We start from the raw sequence: 16,786 nt of genomic DNA, 5'->3' as shown, positions 1-16,786 counted from the left end.
CAGGGAGGCTCTCTTCCATTCCAATGGGCGGAAGACACCTCCCCAGGACGCCAACGCAGCCTGGTTGCACATTGCACAGGAGGACACAAGCAGGGGTGTCATCAGGAGGACCAGGCTGCAGTGGTGCAAACCTTTCAATGATCTGAGTAGATCATGAAATGTTACTGCCAAGCCACACTCAACCTCATCCTGCTGTGCCACTCATCACAACCTCATCACTCTGGCTTCCCTGCCCTACTCCTGAACATCTTTACTCACACCAACTTACCTTGCACCTCCACCCATCCCTCTCTATCAATACAATACAATACAATACAAATCGCTTTATTGGCATGATAAGGTACATCTTATGTTGCCAAAGCATCAAAATACATTTATGGTTGAACACATAAACGCGGTTCCATTCATACAGTGTATAAACAGGTATATCCCTGAGTTTATAAATATCTATATTATCACTTCCCCATCTCACTAGCCACCCCTCACACTCATCCAACTGCAAGCATGCCAACAAACAACACACAAGGGTAGGCACTTGGGTGTTTTAGCCAATGTTCATGTGAAGTTTCTGGTAATGTGCTGTCAAACATTGAAATCTTTATTTTCAACACTTTGCGTTCTTGGACAGATTTGTGTGCACCTTTGAAAGTGTCTTAATGAGTCCCAGTGAATGGTGAGACATAACATTCCCCCCCCCCCCGCGCCAATGGTGATGAGTGTGAAAGGAATAGCTTGGACATTGTAGGGATGCTTTATAGTGCTGATGTTGGGCGGTGCCAGCTGGTGCATCATGTGGCAGCCAGGGTGTATAGTGTTAAGTGAAGCTAATCTGGATATGGTGAGTCCATTGCTGGCGTCCCGGGCAGCAATGTGCACGGGTATTGATGCCCTGGGTCCAGTGCAGCATCAGTTGATTGCGGAGAAGGTTGGTGTGGATGTTGGTGCTGCTGGTGTTCCCGGTGATGCTGGTGTTGAGGCTGATCGTGTTGGGATGCTGAGGACGAAAGAGAGATTTTTTCAAGGGCACCGATGCTGATGGAATAGATGGCAGGTGAGGTTAAGATGACAGAAGTAATGTCAATGTTGAGATAAATGCTGAGATAGGTTGTTCCAAGGAGGTGACAATGGATAGAGAGATTACTCCAAACATAAAAAGTACATAAAGCTCTAAAGTGGGTTCTAAATACTGAAAGCTGAAGTTTCTGAGATTGGAAACTGACCAGCTGTAATATGGCAGGTTTTAACCACTTTTGCAGCTGACAACCATTGAAAGAAATGGAGAGTTGTTCAGAACCCGACATACGTACCTGGCGTGATCCCTGAGCGAAGGAAACCTCATGGAAAACTTGGCAAACATGCTTTGGAACTGGGAAAATGGGGATTTAATGACTTTAAACACCCTCCTAACAACAACAACAACTTGTATTTATATAGCGCCTTAACGTAGTAAAACGTCCCAAGGCGCAACAAGCACAAATGAATGACCCACTGCTTAGTGCCATTTCTGCAAAGTGCAGGCAGAAACGGCACTTGGGAAACTGACAAGGAGGCGGGTTCAGAGTGGGATACTGGCCCACTGTCAATCTTTTTGATTTTGACAGCGGACCAGCCTCCAAACCCACCCTCTGAGTGCCGGCAAAATTCAGCCCCTAGTGACAGTATCAAACACTCCCAGCTTCTCCTTCTTTACTTTCTTAATGTGGCTCAACTTGGACTTTAAGACAGTATCTCCAACCTCCCCCTGTCCAACCACTTTGTCTTTCCACTTCGTAAATTCTGTCTTGACTGTTTTGACTCATGAACTGGCACCAAGGATACTGAACTTGGTTAGAGATTGATACAATGTACCTGACTCCAAAGCATCAGCACTTAAAATGCTATGCTATGCCAGTGATCCAGGAGGACATCTTTTCATTCTGTGGGCTAAAAATTCGGGGAATTAGCACCGCCCATGATTCGGGGGAAAATATGGCAGCCACTGCCGCTCTATCACCTGCTGTCGGCCGTCATTTTAGGCAGGTTGGCAGCACTGCCATTGCCTGCACGCGCCAAAAGTTTTGTAATGAGTCGGAGCGTGACATCACTTGCCGTGCAACGCCGAGTTGATGCCCGCACGTCTATTTTGGATTTTGCCACTCCTATTTCCGCCCTCTCTAAAGCGCACCCGTGTGTGCAACCGCTAAAAGCGATTCAGCAGCATTAACAGCCATGAGGAATCTGGCAGGACTTGACAGATTGTATACGAGGATGGAGGCTGACAAGTGGCAAACTCCTCAGATGGATGCTGGAACTTCAAACACCTCCTTTGCCAAGGTTCTTATATACCTTTATTTTTTTCCCGTCAGTGGGGGGTGGGGGTTGCATTTTCTGGCGGCTTTCCGGGAGGCCTACACTGTTTGTGGGTCAGTAAATCAATGGGTGAAACCTTGTGGAACAAGCTTTTAGTTCAGAACTGAGCACTTGCACAAAACTACAAATCCCTTGGCAGACTCCCAGCAAATAAAGAAAACAAATGCCTAAAGAGCATCAGATTGGCTAGAACTCCATTGCACCATTTAAAGATCATCTCCGATAAGATCTCTTTTACCTTTATGATCGCGTCACCAGAACGTCACCTCCTAGAAAATTTGGACTGAACTGCTTAAGATTTAAAGGAATTATAATTAATTTATTCAAAATTCCATAACCAATTATTTCTCAAATAATTATTTTTTGTCGAGTATGCAAGACCCACTAAACGCTGGCACAATTACTACACATTTAAACACTTTCAATAGTAATCATTGGGGAAAGATTAGTGTTACAGAGAACGCAGATGCATTCATTTCATGAACTATTAAAAAATCAACAAATATCAGGTAATATTTTTGTTGCAATTACGGCAACTGTTCCATACGTGGCTGATAGGTTCGCTCCTTTCTTCCCCATTCCCCTTCACTGCAAGCGGGACACAGATGCGACCTTCGGCCTCCTGCTGAGCTTAACGCTGGAAAGAGCACGTTACAGCACAAAATCAATGCTCCGCTGATGTTAATTAGCAGGCAGCACCAAAATACCAGTGCTCTATCGGCAGGCGGCCGCTAGCCTTGGCCGGCAGTGGTACCGGCAGGCTCCAGCATACACAAATTTTTAGCCCTGTCTGTCTGGGTTGGATTTAATGCTTGGTCCCAGATGTAAAAGGTGCAGTGTTCAAATGGATTCCCTATTAGGTTCCCTCCACAGTTGTAAGGGAATAAAGCAGCTCTACAAAATATAATCAATATACTAAATATAGCACTTAAATAATAATCTGTTCACTATTTTAAAGCAAGATGAGATAGTATCCCAAATCATACAAGATTATACAATTTAGAAAAGTAGGACTTTAGTTGAAATGATTAGATTTCAAGCTATTTTGAAACAAACTCCGTTATATTATTACCAACCATGTGACAATTGCTTAATGTTGTATTTCTATCTAATATAACGCTGAGGTATATAGCTAATTCCTGTTTGCAGTGGACAGAAATATACCTCCTGATCCTGCTCAGAAATGACAGATGTTAACTACACCAACTACCTACACACACTTTCTACTAGATGAGAAAAATAGTGTTGTTGTACTGATGCGTGCGAAATGAAGCTGTGTTAGTCTCACTTCGGGTGCAATTTACTGGCAAGTCCATGCGAATAATGATTAAGAACTGAAAGTGTTGCTTTCTCAACTTTCACACTCTTTCCAAAGACACTCCGATTCTGCTGCTTTGTGATTTGCACTGCTTAAAAACGTCCACACTTCCCTCCCACGGATATCTGGAATATACAATGCAATCGGTGAAATTTCAACACTTGTTGGCAGAGTTCGTTTTGGTAGATTTATGCTGTATTTCCTCGGAGATTATAAATTCATAAAGTAATTATAGATAAGGAAGATCATTCACCCCATCTTAATTCATCCGTACAGAGAGATTCTAAACCCCTCAATTGTACCATCACTCGTTTCTTAAATGATTCCAGGACTTTTGCCTTGACGATTCTATATGGAAATTTATTCCACACGTTAGTTACTCTTTGTGGGAAGAAGAATTTTCAGAAATTAGTCCTAAAATTAACTTTTACTAATTTGAACTTATGTTTCCTAGTTCTACTCCCACAGTTTAATTAAAAAATATTCAGTGTTAACTTTTTCTTTTCACTTACCAATTTTATATACCTCTATAAGATCACCTCTCAGATACTTGGGGGGTAATGTTAACCTCCAAAATGGGTAGGTTTGTGTTGCGTGGGAAATTAAAATTAAAAAAATTTCAAACCCGAACACAACCTGCCTCAAACCAACCCACTTCCAGTTTTAACAGAGGCGGGACGAGGGCTGGGTGACCAATCCGTTCTCAGGAGGCGAGTCGGCCATTGAAAGACTTTAAGGAGGCTGCGTGTTTCAATGTTAACAGGCTTTCTATTTTTAACTCATGTCGGCCGTGTTTCCCTGGTCTCAGGAAACCCAGCTGGTAAAAGGAGGCAAGAAGGGCTGAATCCATAAAGTAAGTGCTTTTACAGGACTGCTTGTGGCCCAGGAGGAGCAGAACATAAGAACATAAGAAATAGGAGCAGGAGTAGGCCAATTGGCCCCTCGAGCCTGCTCCGCCATTCAATAAAATCATGGCTGATCTGATCCTAACCGCCAATCCACTATGACAGGACTATCTCCTGAATCTAACAGAATTAGACACACGAAACAGGAGCAGGATCGGGCTACACGGCCCCTGGGCCCGCTCCGCTACCCACAGGGCCATGACCGATCCGAACCTAGACTCATGTCCAAATTCCTGCCCATTCCCCGTAACCCTTAATTCCCTTTTCTTCTAGGAAACTGTCTATTTCTGTTTTAAATTTATGTAATGATGTAGCTTCGACAGCTTTTTGGGGCAGCATATTCCATGGACCTACCACCCTCTGAGTGAAGTAGTTCCTCCTCATCTCAGTTTTGAAAGAGCAGCCCCTTATTCTAAGACTATGCCCCCTAGTTCTAGTTTCACCCATCATCGGGAACATCCTCCCCGCATCCACCCGATCCAACCCTTCACAATCTTATATGTTTCAATAAGATTGCCTCTCATTCTTCTGAACTCCAATGAGTAGAGTCCCAATCTACTCAACCTCTCCTCATATGTCCATCCCCTCATCCCCGGGATTAACCGAGTGAACCTTCTTTGGACTGACTCGAGAGCAAGTATGTCTTTTCTTAAGTATGGACACCAAAACTGTATGCAGTATTCCAGGTGCGGTCTCACCAATACCTTGTACAACTGAAGCAATACCTCCCTATTTTTATATTCTATCCCCCTAGCAATGAAAGCCAACATTCCATTGGCCTTCTTAATCACTTGCTGCACCTGCATACTAACCTTTTGAGTTTCGTGCACCAGGACCCCCAGATCCCTTTGTACTTCAGTACTTTCCAGTTTCTTGCCATTAAGATAATAACTTGCTCTACGATTTTTCCTGCCAAAGTGCATAACCTCACACTTTCCAGTATTGTTTCCTCCAGTCCTAACAAGCTACCCTGTAAACCCCACCTCCTCGCAATCTGTCCGACCCCACCCCCCAAGCTCCACGCTCTTCGATCCTTGATCTCCCTCCCAAACCCCGCGATCACTGTCCCTTCCCACGATAACCAACTTCCCGGATCTCCCTCCCCCATGATCACCGACCCCCTCGATCTCCGACTCTCCCGCAATCTCACCCCCGCTGCCCCCATCTTTCACTCCCAACCACGCTGTAATCCCCATGATCTCACCTGCTCCGCGATCTCTCCCCACCACTAGACCTACCTGCTCCTCCGCTGCGTGCTTGTGCTGCAGGCTTTCCCGCCCAACAGGCAGCCAGCCTATCAATCAGGGAAATCTGGAGAAAAACTTTGAAAGACATCCTGCAGGTTCGGGAAACCGGTACTTCCAGGTTTCCCATCCATAACTCCTCTTTCCCAGCTCCGAACGCGTGGCACCGTAAATATAGGTCCCTTACCTTCTAGACTGAAAAGCCCAAGTTTTGCTAGTCTTTCCTCGTAACTCAGACTCCTGACACAGGGGATCAGCCTTGTAGTTCTTCTCTGCACTGCCTCCATGCTTGACTGCCTGTCTTATTTCTTGAAGACCAGACTGGAGGCAGTATTTAAGGTGCAGCCTGACGAGAGCACTGTACAATTTGATCACTGCCTCCTCTGAATTATATTCTACTGTTTTGACTGTGTAGTTGCTTTGCTTGGATATGATTAGTGTTGAACTTGATTTTCAATGCTAATCATAACCAAACAAAGCAACAATAGATCTCCTTTATTCTGAGCTATGATGCTTCTCTAGCGATCCAGTGCAGGGATTATTCACATCCATCCTATTAACTGAACGCTCTTTCATAGAGATAAAAAAAGCAGATTGGCCACAAAAACAACAAGAGTAACTGTGGCAAACAAGTGAGGTTACTTTTTTATGCCTGACGATTACTGTTAGTGCATAAATACATAGGAGGGAATTTTGCCAGCCCTGGGGAGGCGGGTATGGAGGCGGGACTGCTGGAAAAATGGCAGAAACTGGGAGCAGGTACCAACCCCGCTCCCAACCCGCCTCCGTGTCATCTTCCCAGGAGGGGGGTCCCCGACTCACACAGGGACCCATCTCCTCGAGGTGGGAAGGGGATTACAGCCACTTAACTGCCTGTTAACAGGTAGTTAACAGACAGTTAACAGGCTTATCCCTATTTTACCCACACAAGTGCGGGCTTCCCGATGGCTGTGAACCTCGCCAAGGTCAGCGAGGCAAGCAGTGGGTCTGCGGGGGTGAGAGGGGTCGAAAAGTCCGCTGTGGAGGTGAGTGATGGGTGCAGGTGTGGAGAGGTAAGTATGAGAGGTGAGTGTAAAGTGTTAGAAAAGGTTTACTTATCTTTGCTTCTTCCTGCAGGCTTCAACCCTTGGGGATCCAGAGGTGCCTCATCTCAATGGCAGAGATGACAGAATGGCTGCTGCATTCTCCGATGCAACAACCATCTGCTTTCTGCTAAGGAGAGAGGTTTGGTGAGTCTTCAGTCCAAGGGCTTACCTTAGAAAAAAGCTGTCAAACACTGACAATTCATCTGTCAAAAATTTTTGACAGATGAAACGTCATACGCTGACGTCCTTTGTCACAGCTTTCCCTTAATTGGCTGGCTAAGCCCACAGGGCAGGCTTAACAAGGTCAATCAAGGGAAAATAGCATGGGTTGGCTGGATGTCGTTGGGGCCAGGACTGAAACCCGACAACCAGCAGTCCCGCCCCCAACGCGCTCCCATTGAGAAAATCCAACCCATAGGGTAGGAATCGGACCAAGTTGTGCCTATTTTCCAGACATTAATTTGAGCTCGGGTTGCCAACTCTGGTTGGATGTATACCTGGGGGTTTCATCACATGACCTCCTGCCTCCAACCGCCCCGCCTAGTCAAACAGCCTTTTCTTCCATCTCCAGTACTTCTTATAATTAATAAGAAAATGTGTTCAATGAAAATGGGATAACAACACACAGTAATTGAAATGCCACTGTGATTTTTCCCCTGGGTTGCGCAGTGTCCAGGAGATTCATCTTTGATTCCTGGAGACTCCAGGACAATCCTGGCAACCCTAAACTGGGGGCTGCCAAAAACTGATATTAGACCCCTTGAATAGGTTAATGTGGGCCTAAAGCCTGTTATAGTACCTCTTCCTGAACATGGGCTGCCCTGAGTGGAGCAGACATATACTCAACGACTGAGCATCCACAGCTCTCTCAGGTAGAGAATTCCAAAGATTCACAACCGTTTGAGTGAAGAAACTTCTCATCATCTCAGTCCTAAATCCTACCCCTTATTCTGAGATTTTGACCTGGTGTTCTAGATTCCCCAGCCAGGGGAAACATTTTCCCAGTATTAACCCTGTCAAGCTCCTTAAGAATTTTATATGTTTCAATTAGATCACCTCTCATTCTTCTAAACTCTGAGGAATACAGGCCAAGTCTACTCAATCTCTCCTCATAGGGCAATCCCCTCATCCCAGGAACTAGTCTAGTGAACCTTTGTTGCACTCCCTCTAATGCAAGTATGTCTTTCATTAGTTAAGGAGACCAGATCTGTACACAGTACTCCAGGTGTGGGCTCATCAATGCTTGCTGTACCTGCATGTTAACTTTCTGTGATTCATGTACAAGGACACCCAGGTCCCTCTGAATGTAAACATTTCCCAGTCTCTCACCATTCAAAAAATATTTTGCTTTTTTCCCTACAAAAGTGGATAACTTTACACTTCCACACATTGTATTCTATTTGCCATGTTCTTGCCCACTCAGTCAACCTGTCTATATCTCTCTGCAGCCTCTTTGCATCCTCCTCACAGCTTACCTTCCAACCTAACTTTGTACAGGAAACTTTCGATTAACCGGCCACTAAATAACCGGAAATGTCGGTTAACCGGCAAAATTCAGGAGTCAGTTCAGATAACTTTTTTTACTTTTAGTTAATTTTTTTTACTCATTTCTGTAATGATCAGTAACCTTTCATTCTAGAATGGTGCACTAGGTGGAGCTGTAGAGCTGTATGTATATAAGAGTAGGCTACCCAGAAGGCAGTAGTCAAAATGGACGCTGTACAAGTCCACATGCTGAATAAAGTGACGAGCTCAAGCTAGCTGTTCACAATGAAAACGACTAGTTATTAATGAACATAACATGGTACCAGGATTGGTAAAATCTGCTGAATATTGTGAAACGCGACAAGTAGACTTTGAAGCCACCAGAGGGTTTGAAACTCACGGGGAATTTCGACTGCAATTGGCGGACTTTCAAACAATGATTCGAACTCTACATTGCTGCCATCGGGTTCGGTACGATGCCAGACGCAAGGAAAATAGCGTTGCTGCTCACGGTTGCAGGCCCGCAGGCAATAGAGGTATTTAATACATTTGTATTTAATCAAGAGGAGGACAGAGAAAAACTGGACGATGTGCTAAAGAAGTTTGATACACATTGTTCTCCCAGAAAGAATGAAACCTATGAGAGATACATGTTCCATTCACGGACACAGCAGCAAAATGAGACTTTTGATAGCTTTGTGACCGATCTGAAACTGAAAGCACAGACATGTAATTTCTCTGATCTGAAATCATCCATGATTCATGACCAGATTGTGTTTGGTATTCATGTTAAAAAGGTCAGGGAACGTTTGTTGAGAGAAACCGAACTAACATTGGAAAATGCTGTGAAAATATGCCATGCCAGTGAGCTAGCTCAAAAGCATGCGAAGACTTTCAGTGAAATTAATAATAATGTGATTGTAGTAAGTGATAGTGCTGCTGTCAGTGTTGTGTCCTACAAAGGCAAGAAACTTGGGCAGAACAGAAATGAAAAGCAATCGGAGGAAGGAATTTTTAATTGTAAATGCTGTGGTTACAAACACCAGTCAAGACAATGCCCAGCGTTTGGGAAAATGTGCACAAAATGTCATGGAAAGAATCACTTTGCCAAACAATGCTTTTCAAAAGTAAAAACAAAGAAAGGGCAACAAGTCAATGTGATTGAGGACACTGATTTAAGTGAGACATTTTTTGTATGGATGGTGTCATGTGACAATATCAAAAAGGATACAGAAAACTTGCAGCCCTCAGCAATGGACAATGCTGAACATAAAGTTAATGCAGTAAAAGAGGACAAATGGATGATCCCACTGCAGGTAAATGGAGCATTAGTTACATTGAAACTAGACACTGGGGCAAAAGCAAACTTAATCAGTATGAGTGACATTAAAAACATGAAAGAAAAGCCCAAAATACAGAAAAAGTCAGTACTACTGAAGAACTATAATGGACAAAAAATAGATAGCTTAGGTGTATGCAGACTTAAAGTGACAGTCAAAGACAAAGTGCATCATCTCATGTTTTCTGTTGTGGCTGAAGGACTTGATTCACTACTAGGTGACAAAGCTTGTGAGGACTTTGAACTGGTCAAGAGAGTCTACCGTATAAACTGTGCCATAAGCAGACCAGATGACTCGATGGATTCTGTAGTGAGTAATTTCCAGGATGTGTTCAAAGGATTTGGAGTTCTACCATTCACTTACAAGATCCAGCTAAAGGAGGATGCTCAGCCAGTGGTACATGCTCCACGGAGAGTTCCAGCACTCCTGCGTGACCGGCTCAAGAAAGAACTTGACAGAATGACCATACTAGGAGTCATCAGGAAAGTCGAAGAGCCAACAGACTGGGTTAACTCCATGGTATGTGTAAAGAAAAAGAACAATGATCTAAGAATATGCATGGATCCAAAGGACTTAAATGCAAACATAAAACGTGAACACTACCAGATTCCCAAGCGAGAAGAAATCACCAGTGAAATGTCAGGTGCCAGATACTTCACAAAGCTCGATGCCTCACAAGGATTTTGGCAACTAAAACTGGATGAAGAGAGCATCAAATACTGTACCTTCAACACAACATTTGGCAGGTATTGTTTCCTCAGAATGCCTTTCGGGATAATATCTGCATCTGAAACCTTTCATAGAGCGATGGAACACATAATTGAAGGTCTGGAAGGAGTTCAGGTCTATGTTGATGACACCATCATCTGGGGCTCCACACTGAAAGAACACAATGAGAGACTGACTAAAGTGCTACAGAGCATATGCCGGAATGGACTGAAGCTCAACAAAGCCAAGTGTCAGTTTGGCGTCCAGGAAGTCACTTTCCTAGGAGATAATCTATCTGGTAAAGGAATAGAGCCAGATATGGAAAAAGTAAACGCCATACTCAACATGTCCCGACCCACTGACAAAAAAGGAGTGCTACGCATCATGGGGATGATAAACTTCATTGGAAAGTTCATTCCTAACTTGTCAGCCAAGACAGCCTGTCTGCGAGACCTGCTACATAAAACAAATGAGTTCGCATGGACAGAAAGACATGAACAAGAGTGGATGAACCACAAAACAGTGCTGACAACCACACCTGTACTCACCTTCTTTGACACAACAAAGAGAATCAAAGTGTCAACAGATGCATCAAAAGATGGCCTAGGCGTGGTCTTGCTACAAGCAGAGGGTGAAGGTTGGAAACCTGTTGCCTATGCCTCCAGGTCTATGACTGATTCTGAGTGTCGATACGCCCAGATTGAAAAGGAATGTCTATGCTTGGTAGTTGGACTAGAAAAGTTCCATGGCTACATATATGGACTTCCCACCTTCACAGTTGAGACAGACCACAGCCCACTGGTTGCCATCATAAAAAAAAATCTGAATGAGATGTCTCCAAGGATACAACGACTCATGATGAAGCTGCAAAGATATGACTTTGAACTGATCTACACACCAGGCAAATACATAGTGCTAGCAGATGCACTATCCTGAGCACCCACAATGAGTCATGTGAGCTCTACTGAGGAAGACGTGGATGTTCATGTGAGTATGGTCACTGCTGCGCTGCCCGTGTCAGACACAAAATCAAAGCAAATAGCAGAAGAAACAGTAAAAGATACAGTGTTACAAACAGTAATAGAGAACATTCATCATGGTTGGCCAAAAGGTTCCTGTCCAAAGTACTCTCACATCAGGACAGAGTTAAGTGTCGCAAGTGGACTATTACTAAAACAGAACAGAATAGTCATTCCACAGGCTCTACGTCAAGACATACTCAAAAGGATTCATGAGGGACACCTCGGAATTGAAAAATGCAAAAGGAGAGCAAGAGACACTGTTTATTGGCCTGGCATAAATAAGGACATTGGGAACATGATAGCCAAATCTGAGACATGTCAGAAACACCAAAACAAACAAGCAAAGGAACCAATGATCGTAGCTGACTTACCAACAGCACCATGGCAAAATGTTGGTATGGACCTTTTTCATTTGAATGGTAAAGAATATCTAATAGTGATTGACTACTATTCTAACTATCCTGAGATGGCGCTGCTCTCAAGCACAACAGCAAGCAGTGTCATAATGCATGTTAAATCCATCTTCGCCAGACTTGGAATTCCCAGGATTGCCGTTAGCGACAATGGTCCGTGCTTCAACTGTAAGGAGTGGCAACAGTTTGCAGCACAGTATGACTTTCAGCCCATCACATCCAGTCCTTTGTATGCTCAGTCGAATGGTAAGGCAGAAAAAGGTGTGCAATTTCTCAAACAGCTACTGATGAAAGCAACAGAAAGCAAGTCTGATCCTTATCTCGCCCTGCTGAGCTACCGAGCCTCACCTTTAGACTCTGGTTCCTCAGCTGCTGAACTCCTAATGGGTCGCAAGTTGCGTACCACGCTACCCTGCTGTGCAAAAGAAAAGCAGAGTAAGGAACTGAGACAGGGACTTCAACTGTTAAAGCTGAAACAGAAATCATACTATGACAAGTCATCCAAAACTCTGAAACCATTGACAAGGGATGATGTTGTCAGGATTGAGGATCCAGATGCATGGAACAGGAAAGCTACAGTTCTTGAGGAAGTAGGACCAAGGTCATACACTGTTAGAACTGAGGAAGGACAGATTCTCAGGAGGAACCGCCGTTCCCTCCTAAAAACACAAGAAACTATCCAAGAGCAAATCGATGACAATGCCGCAACTGAATCTTGTCAATCACCACCAGAACAATCTAACACAAACACACATACAGGCTCTCATGAAAACACATCAGACTTACCCGTGCTGAGAACATCCACACGTGAAGTAAAAAAGCCTGATAGACTTAATCTTTGAGTATAAAGTAAAGCTTTGAAAATGTGTTGACTGTTGTGAAAATGTTTATGTTTATAGAGCACTAACAAAAGTGTTACTGATATCATCTTTATCGTTTTTCTTGAAAGTTGATTGATATTGATTTTGTTTAACCTCAAAGAAAGGGGGATGTAATGATCAGTAACCTGTCATTCTAGAATGGTACACTAGGTGGAGCTGTAGAGCTGTATGTATATAAGAGTAGGCTACCCAGAAGGCAGTAGTCAAAATGGATGCTGTACAAGTCCACATGCTGAATAAAGTGACCAGCTCAAGCTAGCTGTTCATAATGAAAACAACTAGTTATTAATGAACATAACAATTTCTGGCTGTGCAAGCGTCTAACTGAAGCTGTTGCTAAGCTACAGAGACGCTTGCAAGCTGTGCTGATTGTTTTGAAGCTGTAAGCAACAGGGTTTGTTGCTTTAGACGGAGCGCTGAGCTCCGTGTCTTTTAACTATAGCACTCCATTCTCCGGCATTGTTGATAGACCGGCACCAGCTCAGTCCCGTCCGTGCCGGATACCAGAAAGTTTCCTGTATCATCAGCAAACTTGGATAAGTTACACTCAGTCCCTTCATCTAAGTCATTAATATAGATTGTAAATAGCTGAGGTCCAAGCACTGATCCTTGCGGTACCCTGCTAGTTACAGCATGCCAACCTGAAAAAGTCCTGTTTATTCCTACTCTCTGTTTTCTGTCCATGAACCAATCCTCAATCCATGCTAACACATTACCCCCAATACCATGAGTCCTAATTTTGTTTAATAACCTCTTGTGTGGCACTTTATCAAATGCTTTTTGAAAATCCAAATACACTACATCCACTGGTTCCCCTTTATCCATCCTACTAGTTACATCTTCAAACAGATTTATCAAACACAATTTCCCTTTCATAAAATCTTGTTGACTCTGCCTAATCATGTTATGATTTTCTAAGTGTCCTATTACCTCATTCCTAATAATAAAATCTAGCATTTTGCCTACCACTGATGTCAGGCTAACTGGCCTATAGTTCCCTGTTTTTTCTCTTCCTCCTTTCTTAAATAGCAGGGTTATGTTTGCTTCTTTCCAATCCTTAGGGACTGTTCTAGAATCCAGGGAATTCTGGAAGATTAACATCAGCGCATTCACTATCTCTGCAGCTATCTATTTTAAAACCCTAGGATGCAGGTCGTCAGGTCCAGGGGATTTGTCACCACTTAGTCCCATTAATTTATCCAGTCTTATAAGAACATAAGAAAATAAGACGTTGGAGCAGGAGTAGGTCATTTGGCCCCTCAAGCCTGCTCCGTCATTCAATAAGATCATGGCTGATCTGATCTTGGTCTCAACTCCACTTCACTGCCCATTCCCCATAACACTTGACACCCTTACCTTTCAAAAATCTGTCTATCTACACCTTAAATATATTCAAATATATCTTGAGGGAAGTGGCGGTAGGGATTGTGGATGCATTGGTAATAATTTTCCAAAACTCCCTGGACTCGGCAAAGGTCCCGGCAGACTGGAAAACTGCTAATGTAACACCCTTATTTAAAAAGGCCAGCAGACAGAAGGCTGGAAACTATAGACCGGTTAGCCTAACATCTGTGGTAGGTAAAATTTTGGAGTCCATTATTAAGGAGACAGTAACAGGACATTTGGATAATCATAATTTAATAGGACAAAGTCAGCATGGTTTTATGAAAGGGAAGTCATGTTTGACAAATTTGCTGGAGTTCTTTGAGGAAGTAACGTATAGGGTGGATAAAGGTGAACCAGTGGACGTAGTGTATTTAGACTTCCAAAAGGCATTTGACAAGGTGCCACACAAAAGATTATTGCTTAAGATAAAAAATCACGGGATTGGGGGTAATATTCTGGCATGGATAGAGGATTGGCTATCTAAAAGAAGGCAGAGAGTTGGGATAAATGGTTCATTCTCAGACTGGCAATCAGTAACTAGTGGTGTTCCGCAGGGGTCGGTGCTGGGTCCCCAACTCTTTACAATCTATATTAACGATTTGGAGGAGGGGACCGAGTGTAACATATCAAAGTTTGCAGATGATACTAAGATGGGAGGGAAAGTAGTGAGTGAGGAGGACATAAAAAACCTGCAAGGGGACATCGACAGGCTAAGTAAGTGGGCAGAGATTTGGCAGATGGAATACAATACTGGAAAGTGTGGCAAGAAACTGGAAAGTACTGAAGTACAAAGGGATCTGGGGGTCCTGGTGCACGAAACTCAAAAGGTTAGTATGCAGGTGCATCAAGTGATTAGGAAGGCCAATGGAATGTTGGCTTTCATTGCTAGGGGGATAGAATATAAAAATAGGGAGTTATTGCTTCAGTTGTACAAGGTATTGGTGAGACCGCACCTGGAATACTGCGTACAGTTTTGGTGTCCATACTTAAGAAAGGACATACTTGCTCTCGAGTCAGTACAAAGAAGGTTCACTCGGTTAATCCCGGGGATGAGGGGATGGACATATGAGGAGAGGTTGAGTAGATTGGGACTCTACTCATTGGAGTTCAGAAGAATGAGAGGCGATCTTATTGAAACATATAAGATTGTGAAGGGGTTGGATCGGGTGGATGCGGGGAAGATGTTCCCGATGATGGGTGAAACTAGAACTAGGGGGCATAGTCTTCGACTAAGGGGCTGCTCTTTGAAAACTGAGATGAGGAGGAACTACTACACTCAGAGGGTGGTAGGTCCATGGAATATGCTGCCCCAAAAAGCTGTAGAAGCTACATTATTACATAAATTTAAAACAGAAATAGACAGTTTCCTAGAAGTAAAGGGAATTAAGGGTTACGGGGAGCGGGCAGGAATGTGGACATGAGCCTAGGTTCGGATCGGTCATGGCCCTGTGGGTAGCGGAGCGGGCCCAGGGGCCGTGTAGCCTGATCCTGCTCCTATTTCGTGTGTCTAATTCTGTTAGATTCAGGAGATGGTTCTGTGATAGTGGATTGGCGGTTAGGATCAGATCAGCCATGATCTTATTGACTGGCGGAGCAGGCTCGAGGGGCCGATTGGCCTACTCCTGCTCCTATTTCTTATGTTCTTATTTTAATGACCCAGCCTCCACAGCTCTCTGGGGAAGAGAATTCCAAAGATTCACGACCATCTGAGAGAAGAAATTCCTCCTCATTTCTGATTTAAAAGGGTGCCCCCTTCTGAAATTATGCCCCCTAGTTCTAGATTCCCCCACGAGGGCAAACATCCTCTCTACATCTACCCTGTCAAGCCCCATCAGAATTTTATATGTTTCAATAAGATCTCTCATTCTTCTAAACTCCAGTGAGTATAGGCCAAACCTGCTCAACCTTTCTTCATAAGACAACCCCTTCATCTCCGGAATCAACCTCGTGAACCTTCTCTGAAGTGCCTCCAATGCAAGTATATCCTTCTTTAAATAAGGAGACCAAAACTGTACGCAGAACTCCAGGTGTGGTCTCACCAATTCCCTGTATAGTTGTAACAGGACTTCCCTACTTTTATACTCCATTCCCTTTGCAATAAAGGCCAACATTCCATTTGCCTTCCTAATTACTTGCTGTACCTGCATGCTAACTTTTTGTGATTCATGTACAAGAACCCCCAGATCCCTCTGTACCTCAGCATTTTTAATCTCTCGCCATTTAAATAATAATTTGTTTTTTTATTTTTCCTACCAAAGTGGATAACCTCTCATCTTCCCACATTAAACTCCATCTGCCAGATTTTTGCCCACTCACTTAACGTATCTATATCACTTTGGAGATTCTTTTCATCCTCCACACAATTTGATTTCTCACCTATCTTTGTATCATCAGCAAATTTGGCTACATTATACTCAGTCCCTTCATCCATGCCTTTACTTATACTGATTTCTTTAAGTTCCTCATTCTCTCTAGACCCTTGGTTCCCCATTATTTCTGGATTTTTTTTGTGTCTTCTACTGTGAAGACATATAAAAGTATTTGTTTAATACCTCTGCCATTTCCTTATTGCCCATTATAATTTCTCCTGCCTCTGCCTCTAATGGGCCCACATTTACTTTCACTAATCCCTTCCTATTTACATACCTAT

The sequence above is a fragment of the Somniosus microcephalus genome, chromosome 10 (genome assembly GCF_052327205.1).
Source record: "Somniosus microcephalus isolate GS21.2 chromosome 10, FLI_Smic_1.0, whole genome shotgun sequence".
Lineage (NCBI taxonomy): Eukaryota > Metazoa > Chordata > Chondrichthyes > Squaliformes > Somniosidae > Somniosus > Somniosus microcephalus.
This window is presented reverse-complemented; position numbering follows the sequence as displayed.